This window comes from Doryrhamphus excisus, linkage group LG3, assembly GCF_037039965.1.
Source record: "Doryrhamphus excisus strain RoL-2023G ecotype Guam linkage group LG3, RoL_Dexc_Guam_v1.1, whole genome shotgun sequence".
NCBI lineage: Eukaryota > Metazoa > Chordata > Actinopteri > Syngnathiformes > Syngnathidae > Doryrhamphus > Doryrhamphus excisus.
Genome location: NC_136359.1, coordinates 8,498,539 through 8,514,439, shown reverse-complemented (window position 1 = coordinate 8,514,439; position 15,901 = coordinate 8,498,539). Strand labels below are relative to the sequence as shown.

General features: G+C 43.6%; 1 protein-coding gene across 1 annotated transcript in view; it reads right to left on the bottom strand.

The window, feature by feature from the left end:
- The window catches only part of LOC131128502 (zinc finger SWIM domain-containing protein 6-like), a 62,800-nt gene that overhangs the window by 42,059 nt on the left and 4,840 nt on the right, over positions 1-15,901 (bottom strand). The gene's annotated exons all lie outside the window — the stretch shown is intronic.

Here is a 15,901-nt window from a genome sequence, read left to right as displayed (position 1 = left end):
AATCCATATATCTTGTAAATATGTTTAACATCATTAGAGCCCTCTAAAAAGTAACTAGCACCCTCATAGTCACATATGACCCAATATAGTGATATGTAAAATAAGAATAAATAAGACATTAATATAAAAGGGAACAATACCTAACATTCTGTAGAATGTTTAGGACGTGTAGAACGTGTGTCTGGTCCACCCTCCACAAGTCTACCAAAGTGGGACGGTTGGATATTGTGGGACCATTTACAATGGAAACGCAGTAAAAATGAAATGAAACAAGGCTTTATTACTAAAGCCGAAACCCTCCCCCTCCATCACTCTCATCTCTCGCCCAGTAACCCATCTGCCCTTCTTCCTTCTACCTCTTTGCCATTTCATCCATTCCCGCCCCTCGCTGGTGCCTAATGGCGTAGGCATCCAGTGTGGAATATAGATCAGTATGAGATGGATGGGGCACCAGGAGCGCCGGCCAATCCCGTAGGTCCCAGACCAAAGATTAACTAAATATTAGCTGACAGGAAGAGAGCGAGGCTGGGACACAGCTGCAGCTGCCCGTGCCACGGCTGGCGGAACAAACGACATGGGCTAGCTTTAGCCCTCTTTTTTGATGTAGATGTGATAGCACACACAACACACTTTGGGATGTAGATTCTGGTGTGCAATCAGAGGCACCCAGGGAGAAGAAGTTCACTAATCACATTCTCTCCTCCCACATCCTCGGATGGAGAAAAAAGGGAATAAATCTTTATTAGGCGATGTGTCCCTGCTTTATCGATTGCTTTGCTCCGCCCTTACTCTTACCCTCCCCTCCTCCTTTTGTTATTTTAGGCGTGTGTCTGCCATCCGCTCCAATTGAGTCAGGCTGTACATCAGAGACGACCATTACCCACGTCTCCCTGGGCCTTGGCCTGTCACTGGCTGTGAAAGGGTTAGGAGGTGAGGTGATGTAGCCACCCAGGAGGGACAGCTACCTGGCTAATAGCTAGCCGGACAGACAGACAGGCAGCCAGATATGAGGTTTTGGGCAAGAATGCAGACAGGCAGGGTGGAAATGTCACTGTGGCAGCCAGCTGACAACAATGGGACGACTGTGCTTTGGTGCCATTGTTAAAAAAAGTTGGCGTGACCCTGACCTAATAGAATCGATCAAGAAGCGGTTATAGTAGACTCAGTGAGTGGACTCCGGTCCCACCCACCCAGTTTTAGCACACTTGTATATTTTTCCCCCAGACAAAGGGAAGCCATCGTACACAAAACGCTAAATATTGCATAAAGACAAGCAGTTGACAAGCACTTTACCTGTACAAAAACAAAGCCCATGTTTTATTGATGACGACGACTACAGTAAACAAGGCTACAAATTGCCGTGGATGCTTTTGCGCTTTTCTGAAAGCATCTCATGAGAATTTAGCAGGATTTTTTGGGGGACAAAAATGCACATTTTTAGAATACTTATTGAATAAGACTTGATTAAGACTGAATCAACAGCGCCTCTGCTGGTTGAGAGCATGGAGTGCACTCCATGCATTACTGATACTGATTGTAATGTAGTGCATTCAGTAACAATTCGTACTAAATCCTATCAGAATCCCTCCCCTCCCCTCCAAGAAAATGCAACTTCTCATCGAGACCAAGAAGCAGCATTAAAGAAGCAAAAATATGTTTTTGCCGAGCAAGGCGTGTAAAACATAAAGGGGAGGAATTGCCGGAAAAACTCCAGAGAGCAACATCACAGCAAATAGGCCAAGTGCCGTTCCTCCTAATTCCAGACACTGGTAAACACAGCTTCTAAATGTAGCAGCAGATAGCCCTGAGGTCGGGATGCAGACTCGCTCCGACTGGGAACAGGCTGAGAGGGAAGTCAGCGAAAGAACGAGTGAGCAGGCTGTGCTGGCTATGGCCATCCTCTGGGAGTTTAGACACAGGAAGCATTATGGAAACATGCTGTATCCAGATAGGAGCAGTGTAAATAAGATATGAGTTTCTATTGCCTGGCTTGGGAAATGAAACTGGAAAATTGAGAAGCGCAGAAATGGAGAGTCTAGAGAGCTTATAAAAGGAGAGGGAGGAGAGACACGCAAGGATGATTAGAAACTGAAGGGGGAGAAGGAAAATGATGGGTAGCGACAGAAACCAAGACCTGACAGTGACCAAGTAAAACCTTTTGTATGTTGGAAACATTGTCAAATGCCAGACACACCCAACTATAGCATAAAGACCTTTAAATGTACATCAGTGCTGCATAGATCCGGGAGTTTTCGGCTCATCCCAGACTCTGTTTACTCTGCTACCGTTGAAACAAAAATAACATTTCTATATAAATTTTCTATATTTTTAATTGTTTTATTTTTATTTCTATATTTATTATTTTATAATAAATAGATTTATATTTACATATTTTATATATTTTTTTTATTTTCTTATTTTTTCTATATTTTTTTCGAAAACCCCTTGACCAGAAAAGAAAAGCAATCAACAATGGCGGTCGGTGTCGTTCCAGGAGATATGTAGCAGCATAGATTTATACATATTTCATAAACATTTAAACTGTTTATTCCATTTGTATAGTCGTTTATGGGCATTTGGGGCGTGTGTACATTCATTCACCTACTATGCCTTTCACATACAAACCATCAAATATTCATTCATTCATTTTATTCAGGGTTGCGGGGGTTGCTGGAGCCTATCCCAGCTGTCTTCCGGGCGAGAGGCGGGGTACACCGTGGACTGGTGGCCAGCCAATCACAGGGCACATATAGACAACCAACCATTCACACACACACTCACATTCATACCTATGGACAATTTGGAGTCGCCAATTAACCTAGCATGTTTTTGGAATGTGGGAGGAAACCGGAGTACCCAGAGAAAACCCACGCATGCACGGGGAGAATATGCAAACTGGCCGAAGGTGGGTTTGAACGCTGGTCTCCTAGCTGTGAGGTCTGCGCGCTAACCACTCGTCCGCCGTACAGCCAATCAAATATATTGCAGTTAGTATATGCACTCACAGGGACAGGGAAAATCGCTTTCAACACAACAGTGTAGTGTTACGATGCCGCTACTACTTCCAAAGCCAGAAATTGAGGGGTCTTCCCTCCATTCTGTGTTGGTGCTGTTCACACAGAACAGTCACAAACAAAACAGACAAAAACGCAGGGCTAAGACGCGAAAGGGGCTACAGCGATCTACTGTATAGTCAACTGAAAACTGAGTAAAAAAAGAAACTGAGAACAACTTGCAGATGGTGTCATCTAAAGTATGCCGGCTGCCTTTCATACCAGGAGAGCCTCTCCTCTCTCTGTTCAGCAGCGGCTTGCCAAAGAGCAGCACACTCATGTCTCACAGGCCACAGTGGCCTGACATCTCCGCACCAGGCGCGGCCAGAGGCACCTCATGCTCTCTGGGCCTCTCACCACCAACACCACCCTTTCTCCACATAGCTCACATGGATCCTGCAACCTGCAGGGCAGGGAGAATTTAAGGGTTTAAAGTCCTCTTCCTCTCACAGGGGCCATTCACGGGACATATTTAGACTTGGAAAACAGACGTCTTTTGGTGTGTCTGTTCAGTGTAAAAAAACGGATATGCTCATGTGGAAAAACTGAGGACATACATGTTAAGTGGTCAAGGTGGCAACTCTGCATTAGGAGCTCCAGAAGCATCATGTGGTTGCTGTTGATCTTTACATTATACCGTATTTATATTCGAGAGTCATGAGTCAAATACATTTTTGCCTATTTTTTTCCCCATTGACATTTGGGGAAGTTGTGATTGAACCTTATGAATTTCACCTCACAACAAACTGTTGAGCTACAATGCTTCTATGCTTGAATGCTTCTAAACATGCTAGGTTAATGGGCGACTCCAAATTGTCCATAGGTATGAATGTGAGTGTGAATGGTTGGTTGTCTATATGTGCCCTGTGATTGGCTGGCCACCAGTCCAGGGTGTACCCTGCCTCTCGCCCGAAGACAGCTGGGATAGGCTCCAGCACCCCCGCGACCCTCGGGAGGATAGGCGGTGGAAAATGAATGGATGAATAAACTTTCCTAAAGGAATTACAAATGATTTATTTTTATGTGTCATCACATCATTAGACAAGGCTATAAAACTGCAGCTTTGTGTTTGACTTTGCGGCTAATTACAAATCATTCTGTTTTATTTACAGTATATTCTGCAAGGTGGTGGTTCATCTTTTTCACTTCAGCGTGCATCATTCATACAACAGTGGGTATGAGAAAAACTGACTTATTTACTTCTTCATGCATCAGGGGTATAGTTTTATGGATAATGGTAATGGTGGCTAGTTAATGTAACGAAGCTTGAGGTGCTCAATTACTTTACTCACCACCGACACAGCGCTGGCCATGGATGACAAGAATTTGTCGTAACTAACCTTACTGTCCCGTGGGAGTTTTTCACCCTTTGGAAAGGTTTTCGGAGAGCGTTAGTTGTTTGAGGGAGACAGTGGTTTGTTTCATTTCATTTCCTCCGTGGTCTTGCAGAATTCGTCATGCTGTTTTCGTGCTTCAAATGCACAATGAGGTTGGTGAAACATGTGCAAGACAGGTAAGGCATCATTCCTACTACTTCCTATGTGTATTATTTCCATTCATTACATGATCTACTTGCCTTGTGTGAGTGCGCCATAAATGTTTGGCATCCATTTTTGTGTTGGTTTTGCTTAAAGGGGACCTATAAATGTCGTTACAATGTTGTATTCTCGTGTTAAACGATACCAAAGTTTCAGATAATTAAGTTTGCGTATTTGGAAGTGAGCCCTGAAAGAGGTTTGGGGTGCCTTTTCCTATTCCTATTCCTGCCAATGGCGCTATGACAGTGGGTCAACCTGTCCAATCCGGTGCAGAACAGTTTTTCCATGTATGCAAAAGGTTAGCTTTGTTGTTTATTGGAAAACAATAATGGCAGCTCGCTCTTCTAAGTCGAGCAATTGGCCACTAGAGGGACAGTCTGACCATGTTGACCTTTGGCTTGAATAAATCCCTGGGGGGGGGGGGGGGGGGGGGGGGGTCGATCGAGGAGGTCAACAGTGGGCCGGCTCACTGCTGCCTGGTTCGATGAGTGAACACCTGTCTCCTCCTGTATGCGAGTGTGTTAGCGTGACAGGGGTCAACGGCAGGTATGCCCTCATCAATGGTGGTTGTTTATTCTAAGGCGCCGAGTCAGTGGTGCCCCAGCACCACCAAGCCCAGGGAGCGCCTTAGAACAAGCGTGTGCGTGCGTGCAGGAGTGGAAAGGAGATAGCGTGGGAATGAAGACAGACGGGAATGCCATCCACCAGCTTATCATTTACATACTTGGCCATTTATTATTGGCCGAACACATTTGGTGAGAGGCCTTCACGCTCATATTGGTGCAAAAATAAACATGGAGTAGCTGAATGTTAACACGCACTCCACTTTTGCAACGGAAGCGATATTATTGTGGGACAGCGGCAGGTAACTTTCCGCACTAACATACAGCATACCGCGATTGTGTAGACACACACAAGGATTGTTTGTCGCCTTTGGGCCCAGGCGGAGCAAGTTTGGCTTGTGGCGAGAAAACAGATGCTGATCAGCCTGCATAAAGAACTTCTGTTCATTTAAGAGGTGCCTTTTCGATTTAAAACACCCTCAGGTTGTACAAATCTGAAGTCAACCAAAATTCTGAGGAAAACAAATCTAGTAAGCGGACTTTGAATGGTTTTTGTGAGGCCTCTCAGTTCAGGATAAGTATTTCACTTTCTTCCAATGACTATTATTTCTTATGTTTAATGCGATAGGAGTATTCGCTATATCCATAATGACCTCTTGGTTCTAACCCAGTAGCCACGTTTACATGAGGAGTTTTTCTCTTTCCGAATGACCTTTCCGAAAGCAATGGTATACATGGAAAGGAATATTACAATTGCGTGTCTACATGCGCCGCTATAATCAACCAGAATGGTCAATGGGGCATGCGCAGTAAAAAGCGTAAACACCAACATCACGTGAATAACTGTTCTCAATCAAGAATGTGCAGTTTGCCTTCATCATTTACTCAAGTTAAGACAGCAAACTTGTATCGCTTTAACAATGTTAGTATTTTTACACACATCTATATGGTTGATAAAGGCTTTGAGCTGAGGACTACACTTACGTATTATTTCCTCTGGAGAAGTGTGTTCAAGCCTCAAGGTTCTACTGTACAGTGAATGTGTTCACAGGTACAGTAAATACATGTGAACATTGCACTGCAGTAAGCAGGCTGCTTTGTGCTTATTTCAGCAGGCCATCGGTGCAAAGAGGAATTCATTAAAAAAAAAGTGGAGAAAAAACGTGGGCATCAGATACGGGAATGCTGAGCGCTGCATTCTCTTGTTATTATTGCCCAATCGAAAAGCGGCGTGTTAATAAAAGTCATTAAATGAAATAGGGAAAAAATGGCTTTTAATAGGGCGCTGTCATTGTGGATTTAGTAGTCCTTTCTGCTGCCCCGCTTAGTCTTCCTTCCTCGTGAGGAAGAAGAGGTGCACACTAGTGGATTCCTAGACAGAGCCTTGCTGACGCAAGCCAAGCAGCCACAGTCTGGGACGAGAGACAAGTGGAGCTGGAAAAGAGAGGGGGAGTGGGACTGGGAAGGAACTCACGCGGGAGCTTTATTACTTTAGCTGGTGTATTTTACAGGGGTGAAACACACACACACACACACACACACACACACACACACACTGATGTGGTGGATTTAAAATACGTTAGTGTGGAGGGTCATTTTTAAAAGTGTGCTACATCTGGAGTGTGGTATTGAGGAATGGCTGCAAGGCTGGCTTTGGTAATTTAGGAGGAAACCGCTAGGTCTGAAGCTGGGAATGGGATCGGGGGGGGGTGGCACCAGTGGGCTGGAAAGACTGGAAATAGGGCAGAGATATCAGGACTTGATGGCTAAAGGACTGTCCAGCGGTGTCTCTTGGTGATAAGAGTAGAATAACGAATAAGTAGGGGTGATTCACTTAAACTGGGGGGGGGGGGGTCGTTACACACACACACACACACAGGCACCGTCTGGTGTGCAGGCAACATAACGGGGCGCCGTTAGGATTACATTTGATCGTTCAGTTCCTTGCTTTTGATGCTTTTCCAGCCTGAAATGACACATTTTTATCTCATCACATATGGCAGCTATTTTGTTTTGATTGCTTGTTGGGACAAAAAACTGGGCAAATGAACATTTTAAAACCCATCGCCAAAATAATCAGGAGATTGGAAGACGATAATGGGAATAATTGCTTGCGCCACAATCCACACTAGAGATTGCCTACAATAAAAAGCATATTTGTTTTCCAAAATACTCATACAAACACGGACAACTTAAAAAGAGTACTGTGCAAAAGTGTTGCCATTATGACCACAAATAACAACATTATTGCTCAGTAGAATGCAAGGCAGATTGCTATCGTTTTATCTTGGTTGTCCATCTCTTCTTTTTATTCTAGGAGACGATGTCGAAGTGTAGAATTTTGAGTATAATACACCAGCGCCCCAACAAAAGCATAAGCTAACATTAGCATGTGTGTTTATTTTTGTAAACATAAGTACTGTTATTGCTTTGTACATTTACGTTTGCCTAAAAAAACAACAACAACAACTAATACCGAGTAGAGCCCTGGTGAGACACGCATACAGTATGTTGCACACCTTGCGTGTTTTTCCGACAAAACACACCACTTGGTGGCCGGTTATTGAAGCACAAAGTCCAACCCTTGTAAGTTGGATAGACTTGATTATTTTGTGCTCTCTCCAAAACACTCTAACTTTAGAATGTGGTACCCACAGATAAATTGGATGGTAAAGATGGCCTCCATCAACAGCGGCTAATTGACCATTTGTCTAATGATGAGCACAATCCATAGACAGTTTGACTGTACAGTTGTACCTCAGTTTTCATTATTCATTCCAAAATGCCAGATGAAAACCGAGGTAAATTTTACCATAGGAAATGTAAATCCAATGAATCCGTTCCAGACACCCAAACATATTAGGGTCTCCTGAAAGGGTGCCGTCACTTCCAGGGGCATGATACACCAACCACGGTAATTTGAAGCTACAACCAAATAAAAATAACGGTGGATCATGCATTTCAGCTGTTGTGATTGCTGAAGTATAAGTAAAAAAAGCACAAGTGTATCAAGCGCATTTGCCACATCCAAAACACATACATCCTTACTTAATTTCTTGCTTTCTTTTTTGCCTAGCAGTCAGTCTCAATAAAAAAAATGTACAGATGTTCCGTGGAATATTGTACGAAAACGAGGCAATATTTAGGCAAAACTGGCTGTATGAATATATATATATATATATATATATATATATACACACTGATTATATACACTGATGAGGTTAGCGTGTTACCATGGTACAGTATGACTGAATGTGCAGTATTGTGCGGAGGTCTTGACCTTTTTTTTAATATATATATATTTTTTTGGGGGGGGGTTGGATCAGTGTCACTTAAATTTAGATGGAAAAATTACATATATACATATATATATATATATATATATATATAATATAAAAAAAAGGTCAAGACCTCCGCACAATACTGCACATTCAGTCATACTGTACCATGGTAACACGCTAACCTATCAGTTCAGCGACAAAGCGGTACAAAGATGTGGAATCTGCTTCTCGGAATGTTAGAGATCAAGAGTTCGTCCCCTAAAGACCGTCTTTCACATGAATGCCGTCGCTTGGCCGTCGCTCGCTCTCCCTCTTGGACCGCCAGATGTTTACACTAGCTCTAGGCTCAGCCATGTTTCCATGACAATTCAACTTAGTCACATGGCCGGGGGTAGACCTCAGGCAAGCGGGATCTGCACGATTTCGGCTCACCTATGAGGCCCTTGGGGGGGGGGGGGTTACTTTCCGCAAACATGCGTGACTCAAAAACATGAAATAACTTGCCCGCTTTTTCATTTCCAGGAGCATGAAAGACCTTTTAGGAGAAACGCAGGATGGAGGATGAGAGGGGGCACGTTTCCCAAAAGTTCTGAATCATATTGTGTCAGCATCTTGTTAAGCTGTCACTGTCAGTGGCGCGCATGTGGGCTAATTTTTGACGGGCATTGTGAAGAAGAAGAGGAAGAGGGGGAAAAAAAGAAACCCCCGAGATAATAAAAACAGATTCACCCACATGAAAAGAAAACAGCCCACACACACACACACACAAAGGCGGACCTAAAACACAGCTCAGCAGCCTGATAGCGTCTGGCGGGCATCATCCCCGTGCAAGATTTACACTTAGCGTCATAACTTCTGCACCTTTGTGGTCAAAATGCTTGAAATTTGAAGCCTCGGGTTGTACACCACTGCAACTACAACCACAATATTAAATATTACTCAAATAAGTTACAGTGTCAATCAAAACCGAGCATTATTTTCCTTCTAATCATAGAATTTGTGTATTGGCTGTCTGTTGGTGTACCTAATAAAAAAGTGCAGAGGGTTAGCAGTATTTTGGGAAACTGCAAAAACTAAGCAACATTGAAAGCATCAGAGAAGAGAAAAAGGATCTCTTGTATTTACTTGTTGGCATGTGGTGGTTGGTTATCATAAGGTGACAAATTCCAACCATGAGGAGACTAGCAGCAAAGTGGAGACTGTGGAGTATAGTACTGAGTATTTAGAGCCCACTTTCCTCTACATTCCATTTTGGGTGAATCAAAACTCACTCAGTTGTGCCCCCCGAAGAGAATGAAAATAGCCCACGACAAATTTACGGGACAAACCGACATTAATATACCTTACGAACATGGAAGGCTCGTTTTCTCTTAATTACGAATACCGTCAAAACTGTGGCTACATTACATTGTTTGGCGTGTTCAATGTATTAGCTTGTTTAGCTAATACACAGATTTTATTTTTTCACCTTCATTTTGTCAAAATGGAGTTTATAGGGGAACTGCATTGGGACACAGCTATTTTGACACTTTGTCCAAAAAAAAAAACGCCAACAATAATCCATTTCCATAACTGACCTGTATATTAACTGGTGGTCAACTTTGAGATTCCACAAGCTACCAACAAAACAACAGGACAGACTGTGGAGTGGATAAACCGTTTCTCAACTTAGACCAGACAACATTGCTACGAAGATGCTTGTTTTTTCTCAGCGTTTTATTTTGAACTTGGCCAGCTCAAGGGGGCGCACACGTTTTGTGCTGAAAGATATAGCTGTTCCATCAGCCGGCGTACATTGTAAGTAACTGTTTTGTGCGTATGCTTTACGATGGCCGGATCTGGCTAGCACACAGCAACATTATTCTCTTCCTTAGGGAAGGAGGCATCATAAATCGTCGACGGAAGTAGAGTTAATTCCGATCAATGGGTTTCTGAAATCAATAGTCCTTGGAAAGACGATTTTCGTGCAATATCATAACATGTTTATAAAACGATAAAATGTTGTTAGAGTGTGTTTTTAAGAGTGCGTCGTCATGGAAATAGGTGACATGACATGCATTGTTAGCTAGCTCATATTAACTAGTTTTTGGTCACAATGCACAGAAAAGGGAAATAATCATGTATCATAAGGATTGTGAATTATGGGGAAAAGGTGCCGTTTATCAAAAAGTGCCTCATCCCATTTCTTTTTTTTTTTTTTTACAGATCTATTATGCTTGTTTATTGGCTCTTTCTATTCAGTTGTGGACTCTTTTAGAGCAGCGAGACACGATAACCAGCACAGAAAGCTTTCAAGATCTTCCAGAATCTGCAGCTATTCCAGCTGTATTTCTTTGGATTTCATACTTTCATGCTTTGTTTTGAATTTATCCCACCCACAGGCCGACCTGCAGAACTTGGGGGAGGGCAGGGAGCCTATTTGGCCTACAGTGCATGCCCATGTAATGAAGCCTGCTACTCTGTGACATCACAGAGAGCCAGTGTTTGAAAAAAAAACATCTGAAACTGAGCATTCGGAGCCATCTGAAGCTAATCCCAATTCAAATCTGACAATACTACCACAAATAATATCAGGTATTATGCATTCGTATATATTACACATGATGCATCCTTTGGTGTGTCAAACGTATTTAGAGACCCTCTAACTTATGTAAAAATTGAACATACCTCCTGTTAAAATAGTCGCTTAGAAATGAGAAACTGCGAACCACCAGAACTTTCATTGTTGTGTTTAAAAAAAAAAAAGTGAGGCAATAGATGACGATATGAGAACCCCTAATTTACCTGAGTTATGAGCAAGCCGGACACACACATGCCCACGCACCAACACACACAGGAATAGGTAGACTAGAAGCGTTGCAGAGAGCAACATATGCCAGGCATCACTATGTCTGTCACTCCTTGGGGACATTACGGTAACAGGATAGTAAGAAGGAGGTGTCTGTGTGTGTATGTGATGGGGTGAGGGGTTTTTGCCCTGGAGACAGACAGTGGGGGGTGGAGCACAAGAAATACAAGGTACAAGAGGTCAAAAAAGGGGAGGAGGAGGACAGGAGATGAATGGCAGAAGAGGGGATGAACTTGACCCAGACTGGAGGACTAAAAACAGGAAGGAAGGTAATGAAGTGGAAACATGCTTTGCCATGCCTTGCTAGAGCCATAGGATTAGACTTCTATAATTAGAGGACGAGGCATCATAATGCTAGCATGTCTTTTGAGCTGCTAAGGTTAAAATTACACAGGGGGGGAACAGAAGCTACAATGATTAGAAGAAGATGAAATGGAAGTTTCCAATAACATCTAATTGACAAGATGGAAAAGTAGGCCTCTTTTACATCACAGCCAGAATTTATCCGTCTGTACCTTTTACACAGATATTGCAGTGAATGTGTTTTGCTATTAAAACACAGCATCCGCAAATGTGAGGAAATCAGCCCCTGTGTCTGATGTGACTGACAAAATGCAGCGACAGAGGAATAGCCTTGCACACAGACGGCATCCCACCTCTGTTCAGACTGTTTTACCACCTCCACAGGCGGGCAATGGCCGTGTCAGTGCTGTTTAAACAATAGCCACATTTACATAGACCCAAATATTCCAATTCCATTAGGGTTATTTACTCAAACGGAAAGAATGTAACCTTTAAACACCTCATTCCGAAAGAAAAGTGCCAACCCGAATGAATATATAATCGGATTGACTGGGGTGGAATATTCCTTTCCCCAATCCGATTGAGGTATCTTGTACCCGCTCAAATGGAAAGTTGTCAGGGTACGTTCTTCTTCGTGGTGTTTTTCTTCTTCTGTTGTTTATTGGCGGTTGGCAAGCAGCTTTCGTGTGCATTACCGCTATCTGTGGAACAGAATCTAAACCCTTCTATACACCATTCACAAGTCCAGTTTTATTAAAAAAGAAAAAACATATCTATATAAAACATGTGCCAAGCTTAATTATAAAATATTAGCAAGATTGAACTTTCTTTTCCTGTTCCCAGGTGCGTTCTTTCCGCAAATGCTGAGATATGACGTAACACACAGCTCGAGACGTTCTTCGATTTAAAAAAAAATGGAGGCGAGCAATCGGCACTGGACTTCTGTGGAAAGTTTGTTTTTGATTCAAACTAAATTTCAAGACAGAACGACCAAAAAACTGGCAATACAGAGTTATTCCAACAAGTGACAGAAAAACTCAAGGAAGTCGGTATCACGTGATGTTGGTATTTACGTTTTACTGCGCATGCTCCATTGACTATTCTGTTGGATTATAGCGGCGCATGTAGACACGCGATTGGAATATTGCTTTCAGAAAGGTCATTCGGAAAGAGAAAAAACCCTCATATAAACGTGGTTAATGACACGGAAAAGACTAGTTTTCAACATTTTTACCAAGACGAGATGGAATGGGTACTTTTGTTTTGCGTAACATTGGCTAAACAATATAGCACACATGACTTTTCCCCATCATAATAAGCTCCACCTCTCATTTCTAGATCAGTGGCCATCACCTTGGCACCCTTCGTTGCTAGCGCTGGGAGTAAGTATCATGGAAAAAAAAGGCACATGCATGATCGTCCGAATTCTCACATGAAGAGACGCTCTAGTTGCAAGTACACGTAGAAGCTCTTAAGAGCAAAAGGTAGGCCATCTGACATATTCATCACTGCCCGTGTGCAGCCAGCGGGCCAATATCACGCAGCTATAACAGAGAGGCAGCGAACCGTCGGATAACACTCCTTATATATGAATATTTATCTGAAAGGCTGGCATTGGAACAGATGAGCTCGCACAGGAGAACGAACAAGCCATCCATCTCACTCGCTCCCCTTCCCCGCTCTCCATCCGTTACTTTCACACATCCCCTTCTCTTGCAATCACCATTTCAATGCCTCTCCACTTTTTTGCATTCACCCACCCACCATCCAACCACCCTCTAGGCTCTCCTGATATCACCCGATCTATTGCTCTTCCTCCTTAAACCACCAACCCCCTCTCCTCCTCCTTATCCATTCCCTCCACTCTGATATATGTATGGTAAAGGATGGATGGGGGGGGGGGGTGATTAATGTCTTTGAGAAAAAGATAAATAATCACAAGAGACTGGGGGCTGGTAGTTGGCCTTAGGGGAGCAAATATGGAGTTTTATGGCAGGGGGAGGAGGAGAACAGCGACAGCAGATCCATTCAAGTATATTAGCCAACCCCCCCCCCCCCCCCCCCCCACACACACACACACCCGTCCTCCCTCCCTCCCACATACACACAATAACCTCAGCATCTTTTCTATTGCGCTACTGTCTTTCATCATCAACACTGAATCCCCCATCCCTCTGACAGACACACACGGATAAACACTTTTTTTCCAGGCCACTGTATATGTGTGATGGGCCAATACATGTGCTGCCTGTGTGATGTGGCTGACAGGAACGCCCCCCCATCCCTACACACACACACACACACACACACACACATACCCCTCCCATGCTGCTCTGCTTGCTTTTAAGCCCCTCATCCTCCAGTGGCTGCCTGTCCCCTGGAGTAGATTGCATCTTTTATTTATCATTTTCTCTTCCTTGGCTTTATTTCTTTCCATCACCACTAGCACCAGCACAACACCCCCCCCCCCCCCCGCCCCCACCCATGAAAAAAAAAACTGGAGCGAAAATTGCAATCAGCATAACACGCCGCCGTCCTCCTGCTGTGTACTCGCCTGTCATCCTCGGCTCTGTTGTGAGCGGATGAGACTGACAGCCCGTGCAGACGAGGACACAAACACATGCGCTGCCCCCCCACCCACCCTCCTTTTACAAACACACATCATGGGCATGATAACTGATCAGTCAATTGATTTATCAATGAGAATGCAGCCGATTGTATGGAATGGATCGTCAATTACCAGATCTGGGATACTTGGCTGCAACCTGCAGAGACGCTGTTGATTCCGGCTATACTAGAACATTATTTGACAGTTTTGACATTTGTAGCGCCCCCTATAGGTTGTGCTCAAAATCCTCTGAAAGGCATGTTGGCATCACTTTTAGAATCATAAGACAAATGCTCAGTGACTAATGGACAATTAGTTACCAAGATGTTTTCGCTAATTTCGGCCATGTTTTTCAACCAGTGTTAGTGGTGTGTACCGAATTTCATGGCCATTCGGCTAAACATCCTAAAGTTACAGTGGGTGTCAAGCCGACACAAATGAATACACGATCATAAATCATTACTGGAATTACAACAGGTAAGCAATGTGGATTATGTTGAGGCGGCTTGGAGAAACGCCTTCTCCGACAGCAACCAGCAGCCTGCAGAGCAAAGCAGCCTCGTGCTACTGCTAGCCACTTCAGAATAAGGTGGACAGATGTAAGCACAGTTGTCGCACTCGCCTCCGACTCTGATTAATCTGTTCCACTAATCATTCATTGTCATTCATTGTTGAGCACTTCTTCATTTGATCACTTAAAATGTTTAATAACGGTGTGAAGTTTGCCTTTAGCATTACGCTTGTGAGCAACGGTAATTTGAAGAGAAGTTCCTGGAGCTCAATGTAATCTAGTAATTCCGACAATTTCAGCCTTTTGTGTGCAGTGGTTCAGTTAACCAAGTTCACATCTGTTAGCTAACTGCAAGAAGTCTGATGTGCATTATGATGCTAGGCTATTAATATGTACAACTACTCCACTGCAGCACTGGCATGGAAACAGGAGTTCAGTCGACTAAGTTTCTTTGAATATTGAGAAAATGTTGTTTGAGGCAAAATCCTTCTCTGAATGTTCTGGACTCCGGTTTCCTTGCTCATGTCAAATGGACTTGATCAATACTTTGTAGGAATTGTATCACAGCATGGTAACCATAGGTTGTTCTTTTTTAGACAGCAAACTAGTTGAATCAACATTGCCTCTGCTGGCTGCAGATGAGTAGCGCGCTCTACTTTGCCTTCATTGCTTCTAAACGAGATCAATTGACTGGAATTCTAAAACAATAAATGGATACGGCTGGTGACCAGTGAGTTCAAACACCGGCTAGCACAGTTAGCATTGTGTTTACATTTGTGGGACGGCGTCTCTTGGCTGGTATTTGTTATTTGTCAACAAAGTACTCAATCAATTTAGGGTGCATGAGGCAGTTTTGTACAGGGCAAGTAGTACGCCATAAAAGAATAAGAATCAAGTGATTAATTTGTTGTGAATTTCCCCCCCATGGTCTATCAAGGGAACTTGCCCAGTCCTGTTCCATCCATTTCACCCTCCAAATACGCCTAATGCTGGGGAATCTGGTAAACAGGCCAGCTAAAGGAGGCGAGGAGAGGGTGGAGAGGAGGGGAAAGCTGCCCGCCTGTCTGCCTGCCTTGCTCCATGGCTACTATTGTACACCGCACATTCTCCAAGCCCACAAGAGCTCCAGCCATCTCCACACACAGATTCTTTGGAGGCATTGGAAGCCAAGAAGTGTGTGTGTGGGGGGGGGGGGG